The 22800-nt window shown below is 43.0% G+C and overlaps 1 protein-coding gene across 7 annotated transcripts in view; it reads right to left on the bottom strand.

Moving 5' to 3' along the window:
- Nucleotides 1–22800, bottom strand: part of DLG2 (discs large MAGUK scaffold protein 2) — a 1398326-nt gene that overhangs the window by 1055056 nt on the left and 320470 nt on the right. The gene's annotated exons all lie outside the window — the stretch shown is intronic.

Here is a 22800-nt window from a genome sequence, read left to right as displayed (position 1 = left end):
TGAATACCTCTTCCCATGAAAGCCCTATGAATATATTAAAAAATAAATAAATAAAAAAGATTCATAGGGTCACCATAAGTCGTAATCGACTTGAAGGCGTATAACAACAACAATAGGCAATGTAAAATAAGGCAGAATTGGACTATATAGTAAGTGCTTACAGAACTGCTTATCAGTTCTGAAAGGGCCGTAGCTCGGTGGCAGGCTATCAGCCTTGCATGCAGAAGGCCCCAGGTTCAATCCCTGGCGTCTCCAGGTAGGGCTGGGAATGTCCCCTGTGAGAAACACTGAAGAGCTGCTGCCAGTCAGTGTAGATAATACTGAGCTAGATAGACCAATGGTCTGGCTCTGTATGAAGCAGCTTTCTATGTTCCTAGCCATATCTATTGCGCAAGCGTGGACCATTTACGGTGTACAGTTCTGGTCAGCTCACCTCTAAAAGGATATTGTAGAGGAAATTCAGGAAACGGCAACCAAAATGATGAAGGGGATGGAGTGGCTCCCCTATGAGGAAAGGCTGCAGCATTTGGGGTATTTTAGTTTACAGAAAAGGCAAGTACAAGCAGACACGACTGAGTGTATAGAATTATGCATGGCGTGGAGAATCTGGACAGAAAACAGTTTTTCTCCCTCTCTCATAACGCTAGAACTCGCGGACATCCAATATAGCTGGACGTTGGAAAATTCGGGACAGTCAAAAGTAAGCACTTCTTCATGCAGCACATAGTCGAACTAAGTCATTCACTCCCACAAGAGGCAGTGAAGGCCACCAACTTGGAGGGCTTCAAAAGAAGATTAGACAAATCCATGGAGGATAAGGCTATCCATAGCTACTAGCCACAATGGTTATGCTCTGCCTCCATGGTCGGAAGCAGGATGCTTCTAAATACCCATTGCTGGAAACTGCAGGAGGGGAGATTGCTGTTGTGCTGAGGCCCTGCTTGCAGGCTTCCCATAGGCATCTGGTTGGCCACTGTGAGAACAGATGGGCCACTGGCCTGATCCCCCAGCAGGCTCTTCTTACGCTCTCATATTCTTAAGGGTGACAATTTTCTCTTCCCTTCATTCTTTGCAAGATAGGAAGCTGCCATCTTCCAGTCAGGCGATTGGGCCATCTATCTCAGGACTGTCTACACTGACTGGCAGCCGCTCTCCTGGGTTTCAAGCAGGAGTCTCCCCCAGCCCTGCCTGGAGATGCTGGGGATTGAACAGGGGACCTGATGCATGCAAGACAGGCGCTCTGCCACTGAGTTACAGCCCTTCTCCCAGGAAACACAGGTAGATGCTGATCTCAGCTGTGGGTGCTTTCACGCTGCACTTTATTCCATTATTCTGACCATTTCTTACCTGGTAATTTGCACATTATTATTTGAGCTTTCACATGACATACCGGGTAGCTCCGGAATTCTGGTGGAGTGTAGTGCAAGTGTAGCACTAATTTCCGCAATAAATGATACCAGAAATAATCCGCTAGCAAGGCTGGGAACCCGGAAGATCGCGGGAGTTTTTCGCTAGCTGCAGCCGCTCATGTAACAGGCATCCCAGCATGCAGTGCGTTCCCACCCTTTAGTCGCACAGATTTTGTTTGTTTTTTGCCTGATGAACGTTGTACCGGTATTCCGGCATTGATGCAGCTAGCAGCAGCATTTCCCACACACACCCATCTTGATACAACTAAAACAATTTTAAAAGTCAGATCCTGAAGGGAGAGGGCTTGTATGGCGATGGGACGAGATCTTAGACCTGCTACACAGTGGGGAACAACGTGCATGGGTGAGGGATGAAAACAAGCTGCGTGAAAGACAATTGCGTGAAATGCCACTATATCGGCTGAAAAAGTACTGTTCCTGATCGCAAGAGGTACTGCAGTGTGAAAGGGATTTTAGAAATCGGGACAGAAGCACTACATTTTATGTCTGTTAAACCTGCGCTATTACCCCCATGTGTGAAAGCAGCCTGTGTCTCCTAAACAGAGATGTGAAGACCTTGGGGGGGGGGGCTCAGAGAAATTTGGCAGTGGGGAATGCAGGGTTTGTTTTTTCCAATTTTTTCTTTTTTCCTAGAAAAGATGGTGGGGATTTTTTTTCTTTTTTCTTCATTTTTTTTCCCTTCCCCACCCCAGGGCCTTCACATCTCTGCACCTAAAGGGTAAAAACCCATCGCTGGAAGTTTAACCCCTGCCTGGAATTGGTATCTATATTTTAAACTCTATATCGCCTCTGTGGAGGAGAGGAATGATGGCTCATAGGGGGAACTTAACCCTTTCCCCCTGTTGTGGTCTTGAAAAAAAACCTCACTCCCCAAAGCTGTTATTTTGCTCAGAGGGCAAGCTCCACTTTGCATGAATGAGAGCTTCACACCCAAGACAAATAGCAGCATGAGGGAAAAAATAAATGGTTAATCCCTTTCAGCTTGCCACACACAGGCTGTGTTCACACCATACAGTTAAAGCAGATTTTCTCCCAAAGAATCCTGGAAACTATAGTATATCCCCCACAGGGATTGTTTGTTTGTTTGTTTGATTGATTGATTGATTGATTGATTGATATCCCACCCTTCCTCCCAGTATGAGTCCAGAGTGGCAGAGTTACAATGCTCTTCCTAGCAAGACATGCCTGGCACCTTCTCTAACAGTTTTTAGGTGCCTTTCTGTTTTCTCAGGCCTTGCGTTCATTAATGCTGCCTCCTGCAGTGATGCCCATCTTTTAGTGTGGTGGGTAGGATGTGTTCCTTATTAATACATTGCTGGATGACCATTTTATGGTTTAAGTTGTCTCTGGTTTTAAATTATTTCCATGTGTTGTATTTTATTTTTGTCAAGTTTGAGACTTTTTAATGAAAAAAGCAACTGATAAATGAAATTATTATTATTATTGCCCAGCACACTTAGCAAATTACAGTTGGCAGGATTCCTGGGGAGAGGGGGAATTTACTTACTTACTTACTTACTTACTTACTTACTTACTTACTTATTTATTAATTATACTTGTCTACCGCCCCATAGCCAAAGCTCTCTGGGTGGGTTACAGTAACTAAAAACAAATACAATTTAAAATACATCTTTTTAAAAAACAATTTAAAACACAATTTAAAAATTTAAAACAATATAAAACACATGCTAAAATGCCTGGGAGAAGAGGAAAGTCTTGACAAGGCACCGAAAAGATAACAGTGTTGGCACCAGGCGCACCTCGTCATAAAAAGCATTGCATAATTTGGGGGCCACCACTGAGAAGGCCCTCTCCCTTGTTGCCAGACTCCCACCTTCCCTCCGAGTAGGCACCCGGAGGAGGGCCTTTGATCTTGAACGTACTGTACGGGTGGGTTCGTATTGGGAGAGGTGTTCCATCAGGTATTGTGGTCCCAAGCCATGTAAGGCTTTATAGGACAAAACCAGCACCTTGAATCGAGCTCGGAAACATAAAGGCAGCCAGTGCAAGCGAGCCAGAATCGGTTTTATATGTTTGGACCATCTGGTCCCTGTTACCAATCTGGCCGCTGCATTTTGCACAAGCTGCAGTTTCCGAACTGTCTTCAAAGGCAGCCCCACGTAGAGTGCATTGCAATAATCTAATTTAGAGGTTACCAGAGCATGGACAACTGAAGCCGGGTTATCCCTGTCCAGATAGGGACGTAGTTGGGCCACCAACTGAAGTTGGTAGAAGGCACTCCATGCCACTGAGGCTACCTGAGCCTCAAGTGACAGAGATGATTCTAGGAGAACCCCCAAGCTACGAACCTGCTCCTTCAGGGGGAGTGCAACCCCATCCAGGACAGGTTGGACATCCACCATCTGGTCAGAAGAACCACCCACTAGCAGCATCTCAGTCTTGTCTGGATTGAGCCTCAGTTTATCAGCCCTCATCCAGTCCATTGTCGCAGCCAGGCACCAGTTCAGCACATTGACAGCCTCACCTGAAGAAGATGAAAAGGAGAAATAGAGCTGCGTGTCATCAGCATACTGATGGCAACGCACTCCAAAGCTCCGGATGACCGCACCCAATGGTTTCATGGAGATGTTGAACAGCATGGGGGACAGAACTGACCCCTGTGGAACCCCATACTGGAGAGTCCAGGGTGCCGAGCAATGTTCCCCAAGCACCACCTTCTGGAGCCGACCCGCCAAGTAGGAGCAGAACCACCACCATGCAGTACCTCCACTCCCAACTCAGCCAGTTGTCCCAGAAGGATACCATGTTTGATGGTATCAAAAGCCGCTGACAGATCAAGGAGAATCAACAGAGTCACACTCCCCCTGTCTCTCTCCCGACAAAGGTCATCATACAGGGCGACCAAGACTGTTTCTGTGACAAAACCAGGCCGGAAACCCGACTGAAATGGATCCAGATAATCGGTCTCATCGAAGAGTGTCTGGAGCTGGTCTGCCAATACTCGTTCAAGGACCTTGCCCAGGAATGGAACATTTGCTACCGGCCTATAGTTATTAAGATTTTATGGGTCCAGGGAGGGTTTCTTCAGGAGTGGTCTCACTACCGCCTCTTTCAGGCAGCCAGGGACCACCCCCTCTCACAGAGAGGCATTAATCACCTCTCTGGCCCAGCCAGCTGTTCCATCCCTCTAGCTTTTATTAGCCAAGAAGGGCAAGGATCCAGCACAGAAGTGGTTGCACGAACCTGTCCAAACACCTTGTCAACATCCTCAAGCTGCACCAACTGAAACTCATCCAAGAAATCAGGACAAGGCTGTGCTCTGGATACACTTGATTCACCTGCTATAACAATGGAGTCTAAGTCCTGGCGGATGCTAAAGATTTTATCCTGGAAGTGCCTTGCAAATTCATTACAGCGGGCCTCAGATGGTTCTACCATGTCCCTGGGGCCAGAGTGTAATAGCCCCCAGACAATTCTGAAGAGCTCCGCTGGGCGGCAGATTGATGATTTGATAGTGGCAGCAAAGTATTTTTTTTTGCTGCCCTTACTGCCCCTAAATACAGCTTACCATAGGCACTTACCAGTGTATAATTGTATCCACTAGGAGTTCGTCTCCATCTGCACTCAAGCCATCTCCGATACTGTTTCATCACTCTCAACTCTGGGGTATACCATGGAGCCGTATGAGCTCTACACAGGAGAGGGCACTCAGGAACAATCATGTCAACCGCCCGGGTCATCTCTGTATTCCACAGTTCGCCCAGGGTTTTGACAGGAGCGCCAGCCCTATCAGCCGGAAAACTCCCCAGAGCCCTTTGGAAACCATCTGGATCCATTAATCTCTTGGGGCGGACCAACTTAATAGGTCCCCCACCCTTGCAGAGGGGAAAAGCCGCTGTAAGTCTAAACTTCAGCAAGCAGTGATCTGTCCATGACAGAGGGACTGATGTAAGGCCCCCCACATTCAGATCACCAACTCCATGTCCAGTTGCAAAAACCAAATCTAGAGTATGTCCTGCTACATGTGTTGGGCCAATGGCATATTGGGACAGTCCCATGGTTGTCATGGAGACCATGAAATCCTGAGCCGCCCCGGATAAGGTAACATTGGGGAAGCAACTAATATAGCAGAATGATGTGCGGAGTCTCCAGAGCTTGGAATATTACTTTTAAAAAGTAATAAATTACAGTTACAGTTACATGGCCCCAAAAGTAGTAATTACCGTTGCAATTACAATTGCTCTGAAAGTAACTGATTACTTTACTTTTCTCCAAAGTAATCACTACAATTACATTTCAGTTACTTTAAAAAAAACCTACAAGGTGCTGGCCTTGGCTACTGCACCTCTAAGTAGTCTAAAACAACTTTAAAAATAAACACACACATACAGAGGTAGTAGAAAAATTATTTTTATTCATCAGATAGCAATGGTGGTCTCTCCGCTGGTAAGGGTGGTGGGGAGGGAGGCTGAGGCCACTACTCAGATCTTTGCACGTCAAACCAAGTGCAACCCCCCCCCACTCAGCCAGCCAGCATAATCTCTCTCACTTAACCACCTCCTGGACTCTGCCCTGCCACCAACTAAGGGACACTCACTCAAGCAAACATTTTCCCCTGAGATGCAAGAAAGTTAAAATACTGCAAATGCAGCACAGTAGCCAGAGAGGGTGGTGGAGGCCACTTTGTGTGCCAAGTGCAAACACAGTATTCTCTCTCTCTCTCTCTCTCTCTCTCACACACACACACACACACACAATCATCTTCACCTCCACAGTTCTTTATCTCCATTCTGCTGCTGCCTCCTTCTCCTCCTTTATCCATGTTCTTGACCTCCGGATCCTTTCCCCCTCCACTCCATTCTTCACCACCACTATCCATTTTTTTAAATAATTGTTTTCTCCACTCCACCCCGTCTCACTCTCCACCGCCTCCTATCCATCCACAGAGATGAGGAAAGAGCAACGCTGCACAGAAGCCCAGTTTGAGGCACATGATTTTCATCCACAAATCAGAGGAGCAGAAGACTTCCCCTGCTCCCCCCCCAAGTAATGCCCAAAAGTAATTCTGGAAACGTTACAATTACTCTACAAAAGTAGTAAAATTACTTCTATTACAATCAAAATGTAAAGGTATTACCTACTCGTTACTCAAAAAAGTAATGAATTACAAGTAATTCTTTACTTGTAACTAGTTACTTCCAAGCTCTGGGAGTCTCCAGTATAAATTCACCATTAATGCACTGTTATTGTGACAGTGACATGCTGCAGAATACACCTGCATAAAAAAACTCCAATCCGGAGGAACCCTAACAGTGCAGTTTTGTTACAAGACATCCTTCGAATCTTTAGAGGAAATAGTCACAAGTGCATAATTGATTGGATATTGACTAGAAACTAGAAAAGCTTGTTTTCTATATGGGTCCATGAATCATCTCTGGGAGATTTCACACATCTATGACGTATGATTTAAGGTGTAATTTAGAAACGGTTGAATGGGCCGCCCTGAGCTAAAGCAGAGAAGAACAGTGGGATGCGAGGAGGAATATAATAAACAATTATCTTTTGCACTCGTAACAAAACATGTGCATTTGGGAATATTGATGGTGTTATATATTCGATTACACCCAACCCTTTTTCATCTTGTATATCTGATGTTTTAAAAACCTGCACAATGCATTTTGATGTCCCTTTTTTCTCTCAATTGCTGCAATTCCCTCAAGGGAAACTGTCAGGGGCCACCAGGACCCAAGCTGGTGATGGATAGGGCCAGAGCCACCTGCAGGCAGGGCTCTCTCTTTCTTTGTCTACTCCCCACTTCCTCTTTCTGACATTCCCTTTCCCTCTGCTTTTCCCCTTCTTACTACCCATATGGAATCAGGCTGAGGGCCACATGTAATTAAGCTGAGGGCCACATGTAATTAAGCTGAGAGCCAGATGCCTCAGGGTTACTTACTGCTACTTTAATGGGACAACACTTGCAATCTCTCTCTCTCTCTCTCTCTCTCTCTCTCTCTCTCTGTGTGTGTGTGTGTGTGTGTGTGTCTCCAATGAATTACTGAAGCTACTTTCGATTTGGACAACACAACATGGGGGGAAAACAGTTGTGCTTGTTTTAAAAGAAGACTTTCCTTTGTGAAACATTCATCTTTGGAATTTTATATCATATAAATCCCTCACCTTCATTTCGACCTTTTCTTGTTACATCCCAACCTCACAACGTACAGGGCTGCTTTCCACTCCTGTTTCCTTATACTCTTTGTGTAAATTGCCCTGCAGGGATTTTGGCTTCTCTTTCCTATCAGAAAGAAAAACCTTAACTAAGTCTCCAGAGTGCTGTTATCCATCTCAGCTTCAAGAGGATTGCTGTAGAATCCCTTTTAATGGCCATCCCAGCTGTTGAGGGCTCTCTCATTTGTTCAGCAACAGTGACCTGACAGCTCAGCCTTCTAAGAAGATGCTAACACGGAATCTAATCAATATAGGCAGTCTTTTCCAAATGCACAGTAGTAACTAGAAATGCTCGGGGCTGATTTTGAGCTGCCCAAATCAGGCACGCTGGCATCCATGATAAACTGGCATCCTTTACAGCCATCTCCATGATAGCTTAGAAGTTTAGGTGCAAGAAAGTCACACCCTTCAAAGGGATTAGGAGAGGCACAGCGGTGGAGTAACTTGAAAATCTCCCCCTGGACACCTTATTTATTTATGTATTTATTGAAGGCATTTGTATGCTGCTGTTTTGCTTAAAAGGATTCCAGGACAGCTTACAGATACATATTGCAACCTAAAAGCCACTGCGCAAAAAGGAAAAAGGGATGGCGAAGGAGAAGGGAACAGTTACCGTTCTTATAACACGACGGAAGAAATAGTTCAGGTAGCCTGATGGAATTGCTGTCATGAGGTGACAGTTGAGAATGAGCCAAAGGCAGCCAATAAGTAGCAGTCAGCAAGGCGCAATGGGGTGAGGTGGCATTGCTCACCTAGCCTCCCAACACTGAGATCACTGTCGGTAAATGTCGCTGTCCATTTTTCTGGAGACTGTCCTTCATCAGGAAGATAAGTGCTTTTGGTTTTTAGCTGTTGTTGCTTTTTAGAAATGCTAGGATTTTGCTGGCTTGAATTTTTGTAAATTGTATTGTTTTTATTTGTATTTTGCATTTGTGTTTTTCTATTTGTGTGTAAGCCGCCTTGGGGGCTTTTTTGGCCGAAAGGTGGCCTAGAAATAAACCATAACATAACATAAATGGGGGGGGAGGTGGCAGGGAAGTTGGCATGGTGTGCACACAGATACAGAGCCAAACCACCACTCCTGCCACTGCACCTGCCCCACACTCACCTCCCCACTGCCTCACTGCTCCCTCCTTTGCATTGGGAATCCAGGGTGAGCAACAGCACCCCACTGCACTCCATCCTGCCGACCGCTACTGGAGCTGATGGAATAGCCCTGCCTCCCTTCTCTCCCTCTGCTGTGATCACTGCTAGGTGTCAGCAAGGGACAGCCAGAGGCAGCTGGTCTCAGTAGAGATGATGGACTAGCCCTGCTTCCCCTCTGACTCTCTTCTGCAGCCTGACAGAATAGACTTTGCTAGGTGGCCAGATAGGCAACCTGAGCCTTTAACAGTTGTGTGGAAGACAGACCCACCAACCATAGTAGAGTCTTTTCCATCTGTTAACAACAGGTGATCATGCTGTTTCCATTCATCCCAATCAGGGCCAGTGCCAGAGGGCGGCCAGGTCAGGCCCTGGCTGAGGGCCTCTGCATCCCAAGGGGCCCCTGAAGTGCCCCTACTTAAGGTGGGTGGGTAGCGCTCCCTTCCATGATCTGCATCAGTGTCAGCTCCCGACCCTACCGCAGATCACATGAGGAAGCTCCCAGGCACCCCCCTACTGCCGCACAGGCCCACGACGCACACCTGCATGCCCCACCTACCTACCCTTGACGTAAATGCTGATTGCAGTGCAAGAGCAAGCCTGCCATCAACCAAGATGGCGACTGAGCTTTCCCTAAGGGGCTGATTCCCCTTCCGCCATCTTGGCTGATAGCAGGGATGCACACACATAGGTAGGTGGGGTTGGTGGGGTGTGCATGTAGATGCTGGGGCCTAGGGCAGAGTGGTGCCCAAGGGTCCCAGCATGCCTGGTGCTGGCCCTAATTCCAATGGGACTTGACTATTTACTTATTTATTTCATTTATATCCCGCCCTTCCTCCCAGCAGGAGCCCAGGGCGGCAAACAAAATCACTAAAAACACTTTAAAATGTCATAAAAACAGACTTTAAAATACATTAAAACAAAACAACTTTAAAAAAAGTTTTTTAAAGCTTTGAAGACATCTTTTAAAAAAGGTTAAAAAACATATATATATATATATATATATATATATATATATATATATAAGGTTTAAAAACATATTAAAAAGCAATTCCAACACAGAAGCAGACTGGGATAAGGTCTACAAGACATTACTAAAGGATTGAGTCCTCTAGGAGCTGATGCAATGTAACGGTTAAGCATGTGGATTTTGAGCTGTGCGATATTTAAAATCAACAAATGGAACCCAGCTAATCTGGCTATGACCTAATTCTTAAAGTTCCCTGGGTAGAGGGATTGATTGCTAAACCACCCTGGGAATTGTAGCACTGTGAGTGGGATAGGGGGGTCTCCTAACAACTCTTGGCCCCCGTTACCCAGGATTCTTTGTGGGAAGCCATGACTGTTTAAAGTGGTATGGTACTGCTTTAAACATATAATGCAGATAGAGCCTAAGTCAGGCTCAAAGGACAAACCAGATGGCATGATCAACGAGTAAGGCAGACGTCAAAGTGCAAGGCAGACAAGCAGGCTTACTGGAAAACAGCAGAGCTTAGGAAGACCTTGTTACATAAGCAAGGCTCAGCATGCTCTTATACCCTGTTATGCTAATTTTGCCTGGGGGACTCCATTGGGTGGAGACTGTCCAGGGTCTGAAGGTACTTCACTGAGAAGCTGCCCCCTTCAGTTCAAAGGTTCACCACAGGGGGGAGCTGCACATGGATCCAGAAGTTCCTGACAGGAGGGAACTCACAAATTACCCCTCTGTTTCAGCCTCAGACCCACACAGGCAAGCAAATCAGGATGACGGCTCATTCTTGTATAACCTCCCTGAAAACAAATGGCAACGTATGCTCAATAAAGATCAGATATCATCTAACTTCCACATAAGTTTGTACAAGCAAATCAGGATAAATGCTCAACAAATAGGTCATCTGGAGGAATCCCCCCCTTAACAATTGCCCTATAAGTCAAGGGTCCCCAAACTGTGACCACCAGCAGTAAGCTTCATTCGGGTGATCCGCAGAGTGTCTGTAAAAATGCAATTAAAAGTCATACAGCATCTAGTATAGCACATTACAATTGCTACAAAATGCAGAAAAATCATTAAGTCATCTTTCAAGTTCCTCAGCTGTTTTCAAATGATCTGTGGGGAAAAAACATTTTGGAAGCACTGCTATAGGTAATTTTGAAATCATCTGATTGACCTAAAAAATTCTGGAATGAATAGAGAAATCTATCCCTAGGGGAATTGTATAAAGAGCACTAAAGAATATAGTGCATAGTGTCTTTGCTCTGGCCTAATCTTCATACGCAAAGATTATCATTTGATGGCCTATTAAAGAATATACTGGAGAGGTCATCTAGATATTTGGAGTGCAGTGTCATCAATATGCTGATGACACTCAACTCTATCTCTTCCTTCCATCTGATGGCAAGGTGGGAGGGCTCATCCTAAACCAGCACCTGGAGGCTGTGAAGGGCTGGATGTGGGCTAACAAACTGAAACTTAATCCAGACAAGTGATGCTGGCCAAGGGGGAAACTGCCCCAGGGGTAGAGTTGCAACCTGTTCTGGATGGGGTTGCAGGTCCGCAGTTTGGGAGTTCTTCTGGATCCTGCCCTGCTGCTAGAATATCAGGTGGCTGTGGTAGCCAGGAGTGCTTTTGGCCAACTCAAACTTGTCTACCAGCTGTGTCTGTTCCTGGAAGCAGCTGACTTGGCCACAGTGACACATGCATTGGTGACATTGAGGCTTGATTACTGTAACACATTCTACGTGGGGCTGCCTTTGAAAACGATTCGGAAACTACAGTTGGTCCAAAATGCAGCAGCCAGAACGTTAACAGGAGCACAGTGCAAGGAGCATATCACCCCTGTGCTTTATCGACTCCACTGGCTCCCAATTTGTTTCCGAGCCGAATTCAAAGTGCTGGTTTTGACCTTTAAAGCCCTAAACGGCCTTGGACCAGTGTACTTAAGGGACCGTTTACGTCCATATGTTCCTACCCTGGATTTAAGATCATCTGCCTCTGGTCTCCTCTGCATGCCTGGAATGAAAGAAGTTAGATTGACAGGCACGCGGGAGAAAGCCTTTTCAATTGTGGCTCCCAGACTTTGGAATTCCCTGCCCAAAGAAGCCCGCTTTGCTCCCTCCCTGATGGTCTTCCGGAAACTTATGAAAACTATTTTGTTCCGGAGAGCCTTTGGTTGGGACTGACGGGTCAGCCTGACACTGTTTTTTATCTTTTATTTTATCTTTTAAGTTCTTTATTCTCACTCTCTTATATGTGTATGCACATATATACATGTATGTATGTTTGTATGTGTATGCATAATGCATTTTATGTATTTTAATTTACTGCAATGTTTGTGTTTTTATTATGTATTTATTTTATTTTATTGTGTATTTTATTATATATGTGTGCTATTTTATTGTAGCCACCCTGAGTGCCCTATTGTAGGGTAGAAAGGCGGGATAGAATTATTATTATTATTATTATTATTATTATCTGGGCATAGTTTGAACTCTGAATTGAGTAAATACATGTCTATGAGGGGGAGAAAAGATATTTGTTGCAGATAAACAGCCCTTTTAGGGTCACATTTAATTTTAATACACCAGACTGAGTACTTCTAATTTTTCATATATTCAGTCCATTTCAACATTTTCAGCAAAAATTATAATTATCCTGAGATGATATTACTGGGAAATTTAATACACGATCAACAAACTTTTCCAACATTGTGCCCTGCCTTTTCTGATCTGCAGGTCTAAAAAACACAGCTTTATGGATGTGCGCTTTTAGAGAAGGGAGATTTGCTTCAGTTCTAAGTAATGCACCAGGTATACAACGTGAGACTCCAAGTAGTGCACGAAGAACTTACTATGGATTTTTCCCAATTCATCTCCACTCCAGCTACCACAGGTCCCAGATGGCTGCACCATATAACAAGCAAGACACAGTCTTAACAAGAAACCTTTGTCATCAGTTCTAACAGACAATATCCCTAAGTATAATAAAGTGTCTTGGGTTGAAAAATACATCTACTAAGCTTCGGCTATGGGGTGGTATATAAATGTAATAAATAAATAAATAAGCCAGGTGCGAGGAACCTCTGGCCCTCCAAACACTGCTAAACTATAACTCCCATCATCCCTGGCCATTGGCCATGCTTGCTGGGGCTGATGGGAGATGTAGTACAGCAACATCTGGAGGGTCAAAGGTTCCCCACACCTCTACTAAGTACCTGTTTGTTAATAAAACATAGTAACTTTTCTGAACTGTAATACTTTTACCGTCTCTCCTTTTTGGGTATCTTCTTTATCTCTTCTTTGATAGGCTTTTAAATAAAATTGTACTCTTTGATACATTTGTACTTTGTACCTCATTATATTTCTTTGGGCGATATTCAACACTAGTGCTAATCAAAGTAGACCCATTGAAGTTAATGGGCATGACTAACTTATGTTCATTAATTCCATTGGGTCTACTCTGGGTACAATTTAGCTGAAAACAATCCATTGTGTTTTTTCCTTACATAGCATTTTTTTAAAATGACATTCAAAATGAAAAGGCAACATAGAAAACACCAGCTGATGAGCAGCAGATTAAAAAGGTGAAACAAACAATCCTTAAAATGAATGAGCAAAAGTTTGGTACCTAAAAGATAACATTTGGGCAGGGCATTCCACAATTGGGGCAATATAGTCCTAATACAGCCCTCTCTCTAGCTGACGTGACTTTCACTTCAGATACCAGTGGGACTCAGAGAACAGCACAAGCATTAGGACCATGAGTATGCAGGTGTTGGGTCCAAACCCAACACGCAAGCTGTCACTGTCTACTCAGCTCACATACACCCGGGAAGGTGCGGAGTTTTTCCATACCCAACACAGGCATGGATCTGATCGTTTAGGTACCTCTATAATGTTCCACCAGGGCAAAAACAGCTGTAGCTGCATCCATGATATTCCATCAGACCCTTGGGTTTTTCTTTTTAATTTATTCAAAGCTTATGCAGGCAATTAAGAAGATACCTTTCACAATAGCTGACCTTTGTTTTTATTGTATTTTAGTGGTTTTATTGTATGGTGGTTGTTTGTTTTTTTAACTTGTAAACCACTTTCATGTTTTCATGAAATAATGGTATACAAAGAAAGAAAGAAAGAAAGAAAGAAAGAAAGAAAGAAAGAAAGAAAGAAAGAAAGAAAGAAAGAAAGAAAGAAAGAAAGAAAGAAAGAAAGAAAGAAAGAAAGAAAGTCAGAGGATGATCTGACTACTGGGCCAAGCTTGGGACCAGGATACTTGAAAGATCGCCTTACCCCTTATATACCCAGTTGATCATTGCACTCTGCGTGTGAGAGCTTCCTGCAGATACCATATTATCAGGAGGTCCATTCTGCACAACATAGGAAACAGACCTTTCGTGTTGTGGCACCTACCCTTTGGAATTCCCTCCCCTTAAATATTACACAGGCGCCATCTCTGTTATCTTTTCAGCACCTGCTGAAGACCTTTCAAAAAGCCTTTTAAATAGAGACTTTATCCCAGTCTGTGTCTATCCTGGGATTGCTTTTTAAGACGTTTTTATAAAAGTTATTTTTAAGATGTTTTGTTTTAATATATTTTTAAGATGTTTTAGAGTGGTTTTAGTGTTTTTGTTTTCCGCCCTGGGCTCCTTCTAGAAGGAAGGGCGGGATATAAATTTAATTAATAATAATCATCATCATATTCCCTTCCCACCTGTCTTTCCTCCCCACATTCCTGACCATACAGATTAAACTACACATAGCAGCCACACAGAAAAATACAATATAACCCAAGGGAGAAAAAGAAAAGAAGGGGGGACATCCCATATAGGGGTCATTAGGTGGGGGAAAGTGAGATCCCTATTTGAATGTTAGCCTCTGGTCTTGATTACTTTTATTTTCAAAGAAATGTTTGTTTCCCTGACTTATTGTTGTGACTCTGGCCCAAAATATGCATATTGTTTTAGATTTTATTATGATTTTACTCTGAAGCTCCTTGGAACCTCTTTTAATAGATAGATAGATAGATGATAGATAGATAGATAGATAGATAGATAGATAGATAGATAGATAGATAGATAGATAGATAGATAGATAGATAGATAGATAGATAGATAGATAGATAGATAGATGTACCAGCCAGCACATTACATCAGTACTCTTCTGAACTCATCAGCCTCTCCCTAAACAGTTCCTTGCATTTTGTTAACAGGATTATTGGTTTATGTACTTAGTATATATTTCTACGGGGTCCTATAATATTATTATGTATTGATAGTGATGATGGATTTGATTTTATTTGTGTGTGGCGCAGCCAGAAAGACTGAATTAAACCTCTTCAGCCCAGCAGGGCCATTAATGCTACAATGATGAACACAGGAAGCTGCCTTACACTGAGTCAGACTACTGGTATTGACTACACTGGCTGGCAGCAGCTCTCCAGGGTTTCAGGTGGGTGACACTCCCAAACCTTAACTGGAGATGCTGGGGATTGAACCTGGGACCTTCTGCATGCAAAGCAGATGCTCCACCACTAAGCTATGGATCTTCCCCAAATGAAGTGAAACAGGAAGACACCAATGCACCTTGAACAGCAGCAGGAGTTCCCAATGTTATGAGGAATCAAATATTTGGAATTTTTAATCTTTGATTCATCTCAGTGAACCAGAGTTTGGAAAGGCCTGCAACAGCAAAGATTCCTGGGAGACAGCCCCTCTGTGACCTCTGAGTACATATCTTGCAACGCCTGAAGGTATAGACTTCCTGACTTATGGAAATTTGGGATTTGTCACCCAGTAAGAATAGGCGCTCCTTTCAAACAAAGGAAATGTTTATGATAATCTAGGCCATCAGGAGGAGACAGAATAGCTCCTTTCAAACTAGGAGGTGTTGTGCATTTCTAAGCCTTTGGAGAAGACAGGATAAACTCCTGTCAAACAAAGAAACTGTTTTACACAAGGATTATGATAATCTTAACCTTGAGGAATCATCAGGAATCTACAGCAGGGAGATCACACCTATCATCCGGGAACTTATCAGGAAATGAGCGGGTTCACACCTTCCTGATCACATTTACATTGGGGTCAGTTTAGTTAGGAAAAGGTATAAAACATGAGGAGTGAGAAGGGGAGGAGTTCCTCTTCTGGGGGGCTGCAACAACTGCTTTTCTTATCAACGCACGCTAGCATCTTTGGGACAATTTCAGAGCTATGGATTTGGGTGCGAACTTTCAAATCTGGCGCTGGTTACAAAGGGTGGAGCTTTTGCTCATTGGACTAGATACGAAAGGTCTCTCTCAGTTTTAGGCTTGCAGCAACTCTCCAGAAAAGGTATATGCAACTATCTGGGCCTTTTTCTTTCCTTTTTTTCTTTCTTTCTGTGTGGGTGAACTTAATGTGAAAGTGTTATAGGGTTAGTCTCTTTGCTTTAGTCTATCCAGTGTTGTTGAATGAATGAATGGATAATAGTTAGAAAGCTACTCATTGTTAACTGCAATTGTATACTGCAATACTTTTTTACTTGTTCCTCCTCTTAATAAAACCACTCTTTATTTTACTTTCAGTGTATGTGTCATTGGGTTAAGGGTAAATTTATACATGCTCTGGGGGTGACGTGCGGGTAACTCCAGCAAAAGATCCTGCTGCTCTTTTTTGGGGATTTGGATTTCTAGTGAGCTCTGCTCATGAGGAAGTTCAAGGTCCTGTCGTAACACCAATGTCATCCATCCTGGAACTTCCATCATCCTCACAAAGCAAGTTCAATTAATACTTTCATCTTCTCCCGTCCCTAGAGCTTCTGTTCTCAACAATAATATCTGTCCAGGGTCCCATCCCTGGGAAGTTACATCCCAAGAAAGGGAATCACGATAAAGGTGTGTAAGTGAAAAGAGAGGAATTCCCCTCCTCGCTATTAGGACCTGGGACTATCCAATGAAGCTAAAGGGTAGGAGATTCAGGAGGGACAAAGGAAGGTACTTCTTTACACTGTGCATAATTAAACTGTGAAATTCGTTCCCACAGGACGTAGAGATGGCATCTAACTTGGATGGCTTTAAAAGAGATGAGACAAATTCATGGAGAATAAGGCTATCCGTGGCTACTAGACATGATAGCCATGTTCTACCTCCACTGTCAAAAGTAGTATGCCTCTGAATAACGGTTGTGGGGAGAGTACTGTAGTGCTCAGGTCCTGCTTGTGAGCTTCCTAAAGACCACTGTGATTGGCCACTCTTGGACCAGGATGTAGAACTAGATGGGCCTAACTAGAACATAGCCATCATGGAGGTGGTGACATTCCATTGTGTCTTGGCTGGAGTTACTGTTCTGGGATGACTTTCTTTCAGCTGCTTCAAACAGTGACTCACACTGAGTGACTCCTCTGAAAAATGACAGATTTTAGAAATCGCATTCATTCCAGTGGAACGTGCCCAGAAAATTTTCCCACTGAATTGCGCCAGTTACCAGATTAAAGTGGTGAACATTTATAAAAAAAAGTTCCAGAGACAATTTATTTTAAACATTTTTGGTTAAGGGGAAAACTTTATATTACACACAGGGCCTATAACAAAGCCTGATGGTCTCTTTTATTCAAATGAAAAGCAGTTTCAGAGGGGCAATTCTGAATAGAGGAGGGGCAGAAGAAACAAGAACCTGAGCCTTTCCCCACCTGCATTTATGCACAACAAATCAAAGCCCAGCTGGTTTTCTCCATGGTCAGGGAGGATCCTGCCACATCTCACTTCACAAAGTAATGCAGGGAGACCACTCTGGAATGGAACTACACTCATCAAGGAAAGAGCATGGACCCTTTGAATGGATTGGTCCATTCAAAGTTAAGAGCAGGCACCTGCACCACTCATTCCACTCAGAACTGCACTTGCTCTAAGTTAGATTATTGCAATGCGCCGTGCACGGTGCTGGATGACGAAAGCACCATGTTTATTTCTGTTATCTCGTGTTTAGGTATGATAGGGTTAATAGAATATTGAACATGATTGGCTGGAGTGTTTGCCAGGGAGGGGGGAGTGAATGAATGAAATTTTATTTATTTATTTATTTATTGCCTATATATACCGCCCCATAGTTGAAGCTCTCTGGGCGGATTACAACAATTAAAATATTAAAAACAAATATACAAATTTTAAAAACACATTTTTAAAAACAATTTAAAAACACATGCTAAAATGCCTGGGAGAAGAGGAAAGTCTTGACCTGGCGCCGAAAATATAACAGTGTTGGCACCAGGTGCACCTCGTCAGAAATATCATTCCATAATTTGGGGGCCACCACTGAGAAGGCCCTCTCCCTTGTTGCCATCCTCTGAGCTTCCCTTGGAGTAGGCACCCAGAGGAGGGCCTTTGATGTAGGAGTAAATGACAGCTATTTTTTAGACAGGGCTACATTTATGAGATAGATGGGTTTGGGTCTTATTGTGGGTTGATTTTAGTGTGGGTGGGTAGGCAGGTTAGATTTAGAATAATATATCTTACATAACATCTTTAACTGATTCTGTAAACATAATAAATATTTGTTTATTTACTTATTTTAAAAATCTAAGTGTGTGCTTGATCATTCCTTTGCTACCAAACAAGGGTCTGAACCTAAGAACTACAGATAAACTCACAGATATAAACCATGTTTAACCCATTGGCCACTTTCAGTGGTGGGACTGCTGAGGCTTGTGATGTAGTAGGAAACTGGTCAAAGCCGAGGCAGGCATCTTTGGGGTCACCTGCTTCAGGCGAGAAGAAGCAGGGAGGTTTATAGGCCTAGGACCTGGGACCAGAGCTTGGAAAAGTTATTTTTTTGAACTACAACTCCCATCAGCCCAATCCAGTGGCCATGCTGGCTGGGGCTGATGGGAGTTGTAGTTCAAAACAAGTAACTTTTCCAAGCTCTGCCTGGGACACCACAGGCTGCCTTTGAAGGTGGTTCAGAAAATGCAGCTGATGCAGAATTCAGCAACTAGATTGCTGACTGGGGCAAGATGGTCTGACACAACTACCAATTTGTTTCCAGGCTCAATTCAGAATGCCGTATGCGTTTCAGAACCCCAGCACCTTAAAGACCACCTCACCCTACACAAACCAACCTGGACGCTGCATTCATCATCTGAGGCCCTTCTCCATGTGTCCTCTCCAAGGGAGGTGTGGAAGGTGGTGGAATGACAATGGGCCTTTCCAGTGGTGGCTCCCTGCTCGTGGAATCCTCTCTCCAGGGAAGTATGCCTGGCACCATCATTGTCTGTTTTTAAGTACTAGGCAAAAACATTTTTATTTACCCAGCCTTTTGGTTCTTAATTGGGAGGGTAACTCGTTATGTTATGGCCTCTTTTTTGCTCACTCTTTTAAATGGGTGGGTGGGTTGGATTTGTTCTTTTCAAATATATTCTTCAATGTGCACTTTAGACCTTGTTTTATTGCTTTCTATTATTATTTCTTTTTTTATTACATAAGTCGCTTTGACCCACTGCAGTGTAACAGCAAATCATCATCAGTCTTCCTCCTTCTGGGAGGAAGAGTGGGATATACATTATTATTATTATTATTATTATTATTATTATTATTATTATTATTATTATTATCCTCTATATTTTTATTAAAGAATTGACAAAGTTTCATTACATGTATTTGCAAGTAATACCTCGACTGCCCCTAATCTATCAATTGAGCCACTCATTCATCACAGTTACATCTTTAGACCTCCCGCTCTTGAAATACCACAGCCTACTCCAACAATATTTAAAATCCAAACGTCTTTGAGCAGAGCCTCTTCCCCATAGGAGGCTCTTGAGACTCAGCTGCAAGAAGACACTGATCAACAAATAACAACCGTGGGAGACAGGTAGGCATGCACTGGCACATTGTGTTAGTTCAGGAAGAACAAATTGGGCATGTTTACCGCATGACTGAAGATCAATATGCCTGCGAGATGATAAAAAGGTTCTGTGTTTGGAAAAGACCAAGATAAAGGCCAGGGCTGCGTTAACTCGTTTAAGGCAACAATCAGTTCTCTTCAGTGTGAAGAGGCAGCATCCTTCAGCGTTTTACAGCAAGGATGGGGAACTTGTGGCCCTTCAGGTGTTGCCACCAGACTATAGCTCCCATCATCCCAAACCATTGGCCATGCTTGCTGAGGTTGATGGTAGTTGGAGTCCAAGAACATCTGGAGGCGAAGTGCTCCATGAAACAGATTAGGAGAGGTCTATCCAAAAGGTTAAATTAGGGAAACGTTAAATAGGGGAGGAGGAAGTGGCTTGAATGTCAACATAAGTGAATGGAAGGAAAGTTTCCAGTTTCCAGTTCTGCCCTGCACCTACCTATGCATCCCCTGTTTGCTTCTCAGGAGGGTTAGGGGGCTGTACAATGTGGGATTCAGCACAAGTGGAACTGCTGGGACAGGGGAAATTTGTTCACATATCTTAAAGATAGAATAAGTATTCTTTGAGCTTTTATTGTTATTTTAACGTAGGTGAAGATGTGTTTCTTTGGGAGGGGGTCTGATCTATTAACCTTTCCCCCCTTTATTTTTAATCCACAGTTTATTTATCTTGTATCTTGGTTATGTTTTGAAATTGGCTTATTGCCTTTTTGTAGATTGATTGAGATCCAGATGTGTAATTCATGTGGATATTATCTTGCAGTTCCTGATGTTTAATTTGTTTTCTTAATTTATATATTGCAATGTTTTATTTCTTTTTATTTCTTTTGTAAACTGCTTTACAATGTTTTCTGATGAAAAGCACTATATAAAATACTTGAAATAAATAAAATATATAATAAACAAGATCCAAGGCAGCATATTCAAAAGCATTAATCCAGCTTGCATTTATGCCTCATAATAAGTATGAAAATGCTTTTGACACCAGATAAACGGTCCCTCTCCATTTTAATAAGGAAAGGAATATGTGTCTTTTGTGGTGTAGTGGTTAGAGTGTCAGACTAGGACCTGGGAGAGACCAGGATTCAAATCCCCACTCAGCCATGAAGCTCACTGGCTGACCTTGGGCTAGTCTCTATCTCGTAGCCTAACCTACCTTACAGGATCGTTGTGATGACAAAATGGGGAAGGAGAGAACCATGTGTGTCCTCTTGAGCTCCTTGGAATACATGTAATACATAAATAAATAAATTCAGGCATAAGCATAGCATAGGATCATTTAACTGTTTGTAATAATATCCACTTAATGTGCCGAACCCTTGTGGTCAGAAATACATGTACTCTTATGTCATTATCATCATCATCCAGATCAGGAATTTGCAGCAATCGCAACAAAGACTTTTCTGGCACATGAAAAAGACTCAGAAATGCACTTGTTAAAATCAGGAGCTTTCATGGAGTGGAGCCCATTTCATAAGATACTTGATGCAGTCACCTTAGTGGGTAGGGCCATCTGTTATATATTTCACGAGTACAAGACTAGTCACTATCTCTCAGACTAAGCCACCTCCCAGGGTTGTTAACAGGATAAAATGTAGAGGGGAAGAAGCATGGGCGCCACCTGGATCTCCTTGGAGGAAAGGTGGGATATAAATGTATCGTAAATAAAAAATAAAATAAAAATGGTGGTTTTTACTAGGGCTGTGCACATCCCCCTCATCTGCCTCAGAACCCCAATATGGAGGCCCCAAATCAAGCCAATCTGCCCTAGGACAACCTGGGGACAGCCCTCCCCACCCTGGATCCAATCCCTAATTAGTTTGGGGGTGGTGCTAATGTTTAATTATTATTTTTTTAAAAAAAACTAATTATAAGCCACAGTGCTTTTAATATTGGGATGAATATAGCAGATGGTCTGGAAGAATTGTTTAATATGTCACTTTATAAAGTGCCATATACATGGATGGTACTAAATCAAATTAAACAACAAATTATGGTACTATAACAGACTAAACAACAAATAATAGATTTTGTGTGAGTGTGTGTATATATGTATACAGAGCTTGGAAAAGTTACTTTTTTAAAACTACAACTCCCATCAGCCCCAGCCAGCATGGCCACTGGACTGGCTGATGGGAGTTGTAGTTCAAAAAAGTAACTTTTCCAAGCTCTGTATGTATATGTGTTTGTCTGTGTATACACACACACACACACACACACATTTCTGACAATGAGTTCCAAATTTTGCTGCCATCCGTACACCCACCCAGGCAATGCTCTCAAAAGGATCTCTGGAAGAGAGTAGGAGGCTCCCATTTTAAAAAAAATATTTGCAGATTTGAAGCAAACAGACTTCCTACAGACAAACCACTTAATTTTGTACCGCATGTTCATTTAATCTTCGCTGATGATACCATCTCTGAATATTTAAATCCTGTAAGAAATAGACAAGTTGCTGTACTTGAAATTCATGCAGTTGGGTGCCAAGATAATAAATCTCAACAACACCCACCCACACTAGCCACAGCATCCTCTGTTCCCTCTGCAATTCAAATTAAAATTGCAATATTAGCTTTGCTGTCTACTTCCACTTAAATCCTTAATCTAGCTCTCCGTGCAGAGACTGTAATCAACAACCCTCCTCTTTCTACCCTGAGCAACTGAAGGCAGAATTACATCACTTTGCTCACTCATTCCAAATGGCCTCAGTTAATCCCAAATAGCATAACTTAGTTTTCCCTTGTGTTTTGTGCTCTGCCCTCGCCCCTTCTAAATCCCTGCACTGGCTTCCCATTCCCTTCTATATCCAGCACAAACTCCTTATCTTCTCAGTGGCTATTTATCATGATGACCAAATGGAGGTTCGATGTTTAACCACAGCAGCCCGCGGGATATTAGTGATTGCGGTTGCCAGCAACCTTTGGTCTGATCTACCAAGGCAGTTCTTATATTCTAATGGTACTTGGAGATCTGAGTTCAGTCTATGATGCAGACAAAGGGAATGAGGCAAAGGATTTGGGTGGTACATTAAAGATGGGTGGATCTCTGTTTCAGTTCTCTCAGTGTCTTATTTTTCAAATCTTAAATTCCATTCTCCACATTTGCAATTTTTTTTAAAAAAAAATCCTCATGAAAACTTGACAGGGTTTTAGTGCAAATTTCTCCTAATATATACCTTTTGGTGTGCA

The sequence above is a fragment of the Rhineura floridana genome, chromosome 5 (assembly GCF_030035675.1).
Source record: "Rhineura floridana isolate rRhiFlo1 chromosome 5, rRhiFlo1.hap2, whole genome shotgun sequence".
NCBI lineage: Eukaryota > Metazoa > Chordata > Lepidosauria > Squamata > Rhineuridae > Rhineura > Rhineura floridana.
The sequence above is the reverse complement of the archived record's forward strand: the minus strand, read 5'-3'. Positions and strand labels throughout refer to the sequence as shown.